Source organism: Melospiza georgiana, chromosome W (genome assembly GCF_028018845.1).
Source record: "Melospiza georgiana isolate bMelGeo1 chromosome W, bMelGeo1.pri, whole genome shotgun sequence".
Classification (NCBI taxonomy): domain Eukaryota; kingdom Metazoa; phylum Chordata; class Aves; order Passeriformes; family Passerellidae; genus Melospiza; species Melospiza georgiana.
In genome coordinates this window covers 4,021,087-4,029,053 of record NC_080464.1, presented here as the reverse complement: position 1 = coordinate 4,029,053, position 7,967 = coordinate 4,021,087, and the positions used below count along the sequence as shown (strand labels likewise).

The following is a 7,967-nucleotide window of genomic DNA, read 5'->3' as shown; positions in this document are numbered from 1 at the left end:
GGCAGAAGTGCTTAATGCCTATTTTGCCTCAGTTTTTAGTGGGAAGATGACTTGCCCTCAAGACACCTGCCTGCCTGGGCTGGTTGATGGTGACAGGGAGCAGAATGGTTCCCCCATTATCCAAGAGGAGGCAGTCATAGAACTACTGAAATGCTTGGATATTCATAAATCTATGGGACCAGACGGGATCCACCCCAGGGTAATGAGAGAGCTGGCAAACGAGCTTGCAAAGCCACTCTCCATAATTTACCAACAGTCCTGGCTCACTGGTGATGTTCCGGATGACTGGAAGCTGGCCAATGTGATACCCATTCACAAAAAAGGTGCAAAGGAAGATCCTGGTAATTATAGACCAGTCAGCTTGACCTCAGTACCTGGCAAAATAATGGAACAGTTTATATTAAGTGCCATCACGCAAAATTTACAAGATGGCCAGGGTATCAGACCCAGCCAGCATGGATTTAGGAGGGGTAGGTCATGTTTGACCAACCTGGTCACCTTTTATGACCAGGTAACCCGCCTAGTGGATGCAGGGAAGGCTGTAGATGTTGTTTTTCTGGATTTTAGCAAGGCCTTTGACACTGTCTCCCATAGCATACTCCTAGACAAACTCGCAGGCCGTGGCTTGGACAGGAGCACTCTTTGCTGGGTTCAGAACTGGCTGGATGGCCGGGCTCAGAGAGTGGTGGTGAATGGTGCTGCATCCAGTTGGCTACCAGTCACCAGTGGTGTCCCTCAGGGGTCTGTGCTGGGGCCAATTCTGTTTAATATTTTTATTGATGACATGGATGATGGTTAAGAGTCCTTTATTAGCAAATTTGCAGATGACACTAAGCTGGGAACGTGTGTTGATCTGTTAGAGGGACAGAGGGCTTTGCAGAGGGACTTGGAACGGTTGGATGGATGGGCAGAATCTAATGGGATGAAGTTCAATAAGTCCAAGTGCCGAGTCCTGCACTTTGGCCACAATAACCCCCTGCAACAATATAAGCTAGGAACGGTGTGGCTGGACAGTGTTCAGGTGGAAAGGGACCTGGGGGTGCTGGTTGACAGTCGGCTGAACATGAGCCAGCAGTGTGCCCAGGTGGCCAAGAAGGCCAATGGCATCCTGGCCAGTATCAGGAACGGTGTGGCCAGCAGGAGCAGGGAGGTCATTCTTCCCCTGTACTCAGCACTGGTGAGGCCTCACCTGGAGTGTTGCATCCAGTTCTGGGCCCCTCACTTTAGGAGGGACGTTGAGATGCTTGAGAGTGTCCAAAGGAGAGCAACGAGGCTGGTGAGGGGCTTGGAACACAAGCCATATGAAGAACGACTGAGGGAGCTGGGGTTGTTCAGCCTGGAGAAAAGGAGACTCAGGGGCGACCTTATCACTCTCTTCAACTTCCTGAAGGGTGGCTGTGGTGAGCTGGTGGTCGGTCTCTTTCTCCGGGCAACAACAGACAGAACAAGAGGACACAGTCTCAAGCTGCGCCAAGGGAGATACAGGCTAGAATTAAGGAGGAAGCATTTTACAGAAAGAGTGGTCAAATACCGGAATCATCTACCAAGAGAGGTGGTAGAGTCACCATCCCTCGAAGAGTTTAAAAAAAGACTGGATGTGGCACTTGGTGCCATGATCTAGTTGAGGTGTTAGAACATGGGTTGGACTTGATGATCTTAAAGGTCTCTTCCAACCTAGAATTTCTGTGATTCTGTGATTCTGTATATCATTCTAGTCAGAGTCCTGAGTCCTAATTATGATTTCAAATACTTTAGCAACTGTATCCAAATCCTCTCTATAAACTCCTGCTGCCTTTTCCCATGACATTAAATCCACAATTGAAAATGGGATTTTTACTGTTACTGGACCATGATTCTCAATCCCCTGCCAGAGGGGAGCCATCAGAATATCCCCAGCACCCATCCCAATATCGCTTTGCTACTTTCTAGTGTGTCCTGCAATCAGGCTAAAATCCTCCAATCCCCTGAAGTGTTCTCTCAGTTCCAGTCCACTCTGATATGACCTACTCATGTGTCTAGCTGCATTCCCCAGTGATTCATTATTCACCTCACCCACTCTTTGCTGAGAAGCAACCATCAGCTCTAAATCATCCTCGTCCTCTCTTCCACCCTTTAAACACCTCTGCCCTATGCTGCATGCAAAACAACACCTTTTTAACCCTTTGCCATTCTTTTCCTTTTCAAGTGCTAAAATTGTTGGATCTTGCAGGGTCCTCCCACATTCCTTTTGCCCCTCCAGATGATTTCTTTAGGTGAAAAACAAGTCAACATAAGGAACCTCATCCCATTTATTTTCCCTTCTACAAAACAACATTAACTGCAATATGGTGTTATACTTTAAGGTTCCATTCTTAGGCCATTTTGCTTGATCTTCTAGCATGTAAAGTGGCCACCATTGATTACAAAATTTTATAAGTTTTTCACGCGTGAGGGGATCACTCACAATTTCCAGTGTTTCAAGATACATCCCAGTGGTGACACCTGTGATACCCCTTTTGAGGTTTTGTTTCCTGTTAAAAGAAATTACTGTTTAGGAGCTCCTTAGAAGAGAGTCTAACCCTTCTTCTTTGAAGGGACTCAAACCCTTCCCTTTTCCCACCTTAGGTACCTTTAAATCAAACCCTGCATAGCTGTTGCTGTTCCTTACAGGTAGGTTAACAGTTAACATCATTAGGGTAAAGTAAAGAATGCCTTACCAGGGATCTTGTTCCAATTTCCTTGGGGGAGGCGAGATCAAAGTTTCTCCCTAGAATTCTTTGGCCTGACTGGATATCCTGCAATCCCTTGGATCCTGATCTGTTGAAATTCAGGAGTCTGTTCCACTTGGGTTGCCAAAACTGTTACAAAAAATTTGATAAAATAAAAAAAAACTCCTCCTTAACACCAATGCAGCATTAAGAAGCAGGCATTCTTTATTTGACAGGATGCACGGGGTAGGGGCCAGAGGGGGGAGGGGATAGCTCCTCCCAAAACTGTACATACTGGGTGCAGGAAAGTTTCTGTTTATATACTATATTTTGCATCCATATTCATTGATTGTCCTGGACTAAACATACATATAATAGTAATTTCTCTGAAATCATTAATATATGTTCCCTCCCCTTTATGCATGTGTTCTTCTGTCCTGAGGGTCTCTCTGGTGGTCCCTGGTGTTCCTAGACCCCGATGTTTCAGGTGACCTGGCTTAGTTGGCAGGACACTGAGGCTGGTGAACTTTGAATTCTCCTTTTTATACAATGGGCATTGTGCAGTTTCCATAGGTCAGTAGTTTTGGAGAACAAGCATTGAGTTAGCTTACCAGGTGTAGGCCATTTATCATCTGGTAATAGAAAGAGAGAGAGAGAGCGAGTGAGAGAGAGAGAAAGAAAGAATGCAAGAGAGAGAGAGAGAGAGAGAAAAAAAGATGATACAAAGGCAATCACTCATCACTTTGTACAAGTAGACCAATGCCCAGACAGTCCCTGAGCAATGGCTACTTACCCAAAACACCCCTCTTCTCCAATTTTATTACTGCTGCATGATGTGATATGGTATGGAATATCTCTTTTGTCAGTTCAGCAAAATCCAGCCAGCTGAAGTACTGGGCAATCTCCTTTGTGCTGGTGGTTAGCACCATACATGTTGCTATGAAGTAAATTAACTCCATCTTATCCAGATCCAGTACAGCAGATAATTGTTGGGATATTTTTTGTATTTTTGCTGCCACATGGTATCGGGATTACTTGAATTTTGGTCTGGCTTTACTTTTTTGTGGTAAGTTTGTCCTTTCATAGAGGATGTTACATAGGTGTTTCCTGAAGTTCTTTTTTCTTCTATTTTTTTCAGACTTTCCCTTTCTTTTCTTTATTAAAAGAAAATAATGTTTCTTTATTTCCTTTGAGTTGTTTTCAGTTAATACATTTAGATAGTGTTAGCTGAGCTAAGTAGGTTAATATTTTTATATGATGGCTGGATTTTAAGGAGTTTTGGATGCTAACTTCCAGATTATTTTTTGGTCTTTTCAGGCCTCTGGATGGCAGACTGAAAAGAAATGTGGTTTTAAGAGGTATGCCTCATGTAGCCCAAAATATTCCTGACTAGCATATATGCTAATGATAAAACCACTCCTTTAGGAAGAGTTTCTTTGCTTGTCTTCTCTTTCTGTGTGTCTACTCTAGCAAGTTTTCTTTGCTGTAATCTCTGAAAGTTGCTTCTTCAAACCTGTTTCATTAGTTAATTAACTTTTCACTGAAGAGGTCTGTAATATACTGCTAACCCTTCTTCTGGTTGACGATTTTAATAAGACATTATCTTAGTAGAGAAAATATAGCATGGATGAGTATACTTGACTGACACATGGCTACGTCCTTCCACCCTGTCTTATTGTGAATTTTCTTTAAACTGGGAGTGTACACCAAATACCTTTGTAATTTCCTCTACTCTATCCCTTGCTTGGGCTATGAGGCAGATACTGTTCCTAGCCTCAGGGTGGTGTAACATAACATTATTTAGAAACAAAAAGAAGAAATATTAGTCTGTGTTCAAACAATTATTTTGTCATATTGGCTGGATATTTGGATCTGATTGGTTTTTGTTTTCATGTTCCATCAATTCAAAGGTCTGCCTCTTTTACTCCTCTCCAGTGTTATCTTATATCAAAATAATTAAATGCTTTACAAGTGGGAGCAAAAGTACTTTCACAGAAATTTAATTTGCTTGTTCTTCCCTTATCAATTTCAGGATTCATTCAAGAAATGGTAGGGAATCTGTTCCCTTTCTTGCAATTTGGAACAGAGTTTAGAACAATAGACTTTTTCTCATTCTTGCAGAAAGCTAGGTCTCATTCAATATTTTTAGTTCTCTAATTATTCAAAAGAGAACTTTTCCTTCTCTTCGGGATTGAGTCAGATCTCTGAAAATTTAGAAGGTCTCCGATTTCTTTAAGAAGTCACAATGTGTAATTTTGGTTCTTTCTAAAGAATGGTTCCTAGTGAAAAGTACTTCTTTTTTGAGTTAAAACCAACTCTTCAGCTCATCACAGAACTGCTTGTTTCACTGGCTTCTTAGCTCTGTTTGCAAGGGTCCTAAAGAGTGAGCTAACCTGCAAAGGGCTGATTTCTCACATTTCATGCTTCCTGCTTTCTTTTTCAGTAATTGGGACACAAATAAATTTTAGAGAGGTATCCGCTATCTGAGAAGAGTTTTATAATTTAAAAACTGTGAAATTAGAGTGAAGAGTAGTATCATCTTGTCACAAATGATTGTTTGAGATCACTTAAAAAAATCACTGGCAAGGTATCAGCAAAAACCAGACAATACTGACAGCAATGCCTGAAGATTTTTAGCTTCTTTATATATTTGTAGCTTTGTAGATTTTTAATACATAGCTGTATAGTTTCTAGCACTTTCTTACACTTTAGAACAGTAGTTACCCTTTCTCACACATTTGTTATGATCTGCTCAAAGCATAGAAGAGCAAATAGAACTCTCTGTGAATAAAATGGGAAGAACACTAAAGGTTTGAAATATTCCCTGAAATGAGATAAAAACAAAACGAGGTTAAATGTTGATACCTGAGAAAAAAGTTTTTGTGATTCGTGTCAATCGGCAATGGAATCAGCAAATGCTTGTATCTGTTGTGTCGAAAGCAGACACATTCCCTGGGATAACTACAAAGAACAATTTTGAAACTTTCTGACCGAATAGCCAAATAAAGCATTGAACAAAAAAAAAAAAAAAAAAAAAAAAAAAAAAAAAAAAAAACCAGAAGAAGTATAGTAAAGAGATGAGGAAGCAAAATGACTGATGCTTAGAATAAAATAGAGGAAGTTGTGGTAAAGCTGAGGGATACTGCAACAAAGAGACTAGATGCTTATGTATAATAAAAAGCTTGATGCACTGGTACCAGACTAAAATTATGTAGCAGACACTGGTGAAAGGTCTCCCTCTAGACGACCACAAGAAGGACAGGAAGCCAACAGCCACCTGGAAAGATTATGAAATTGCTGATCCCAGCTTATTGATATTTGCTGATTCAGACTAACACAAGCACACAGGAAAATGCTTTCTAGGCTTAAAAACAGTATATATACTCTGGTGAACTTGCAAGTGGTGTATGCTGTTAGCGGAGCGGTGACTCCCTGGCCACCCAGCACTGCTTGTTTGCTTTCTTTAAAATAAAGGATATAAAAATAAAATTCTGTTTGGCTATCAAAATCTTTATCAATACCAAAAAATTGATATATTTAATTTAATTAAATAGTAAAAGAGGCAAGGAGAAAGAAAGACAAAAGTAGAGAAAAGTTAGAAAAAGCATAGGATAGGTCACCACCACACTGTTGCTACCTTTGTTGCTGCTGAGATGGGGGGGGGAGGGGGTCAAAGCAGTTTGTGCCTTTTTTTACCTGCTGTTTGAAACATCTTAGCTGCCTTTTCCAATCTCATGAGCAGTTTGGCTGGAATGCAGCGGTCTGTCCTCTGAAATGCAGGTGCAGTGCCCAAAACCTGCAGTCAAACCTTGGTCTATTCATGGTGCTCTCACCACAGGACACTGGAGCAGGGAGAGAGGGGGGTTTTCCAGAACTCACTCATGACTTCAGTCCAAGGATGCAGGATCCTCTCCACAGTTTTGCAAATATTTTACCTTCCTTTTTATGGGCCTCAAGGTGGGCTGCTCACAATCCATCCCACACATAGTTTTCAGTTGTTCAGTAGAGATTATGATAAGCAGACATAATGAGAAAGCACTTTTTGATGCCTTTCTCTTGTTATCAGGTTCTTACATCCACCCTGTGATTTGGCATTATTTCACGGGACATCAGTGTAGCTTTCTTCAGTGATGGTGATATGAATATAGCATACAGAGGGAGAGAAGGAAACGAGCAAACGTATCATACATTTAACAAGGCCAATGCCAACAAATAGGAATACAATTCCAACGACGACTGTTATTCCAATTTGTGCTAGCTATTTTCCCCACCCTGTGAGTCCTAAAGACTCTAGGATGGTAGTGACCCATTCTATGTATATGTATGTATAAATGTATGTGTGTGTCAAGTTAGTTTTGGTAGTAAGCTGACAATATGGGGATAAGGGGTGGAATGTCCTGGTATGAATTTATGATGCTGAATTGTATCCCCATTTGTCTGTTTAGCCCAGAAATAAGTTTTGTGCCTTTTAAGACTACATCTGAGAGCAAAACAGGGGAGAAGGAAAAGTGGTGGAACTTTTTTGTGGCTGTATTCAAAAACATAGAGATAAAAGCTTCAGCTCTCTCTCTCTCGAACTATGTTGTCTGCAGCACGGACAGGAGGAGAGAGCTCTCCTTTGCTTTTAGTTAGTTTTTTTAGCTAGCTGAGGCAGAGAAGTTTCCAGGACTGTGGCATTTCTTTTCCTGGAACTGTTCAAACCTGCCCTGGACCAAAAACACATAAAAACGAGAGCTCATGCCTGTGGCCCACCAGGGCCCAGAACACTGTATTCCAGTGCCGGAGGGACTGAGAGACACTGAGTAAGCCTAGAAACACCCACAGAGGACTCTCTGAACTACAGAAGGACTTTCTGAATTTGCCATTTCTTCAGAACAATGAGAGGTTCCGTTGTTTAATATTATTAATTTTCTCATGTTTGTGAGTACTTTTCTTTATAAATAAATTTTTTTTTTTCACTTTTCTCCAAGGAAATCTTTCCTGAACTGGTGGAGGGGAGAGACCACTTGAATTTGCTTTCAAGAGGAGATCACTTCAAAAGTTTTCTCCCAAAATTTGCCCTAAACCAGCACACCCATGAACCAGCAAACACTTCTCATGGTTGCATTGCATTAAACAAACTTCTGGTATGATTGCTTATTTCTTTCATCTTATTAGCTTGTGCCTCATCAATGGAGGTAGAGGCATTATGAATTGTTATACAGCATTCAGTCTCTGTCAAATTTAGCATTCCACAAACTCCTTGTTCCTTTAACAATATCATATCCAAGGCTAATCTAA

The 7,967-nt window shown here is 41.1% G+C and overlaps 1 pseudogene; it reads left to right on the top strand.

Annotated features, from left to right (window-relative positions):
• The first annotated feature begins 831 nt into the window (after positions 1-831).
• On the top strand, positions 832-1,680 carry LOC131095390 (uncharacterized; annotated as a pseudogene).
• The last annotated feature ends 6,287 nt before the right edge of the window (positions 1,681-7,967 follow it).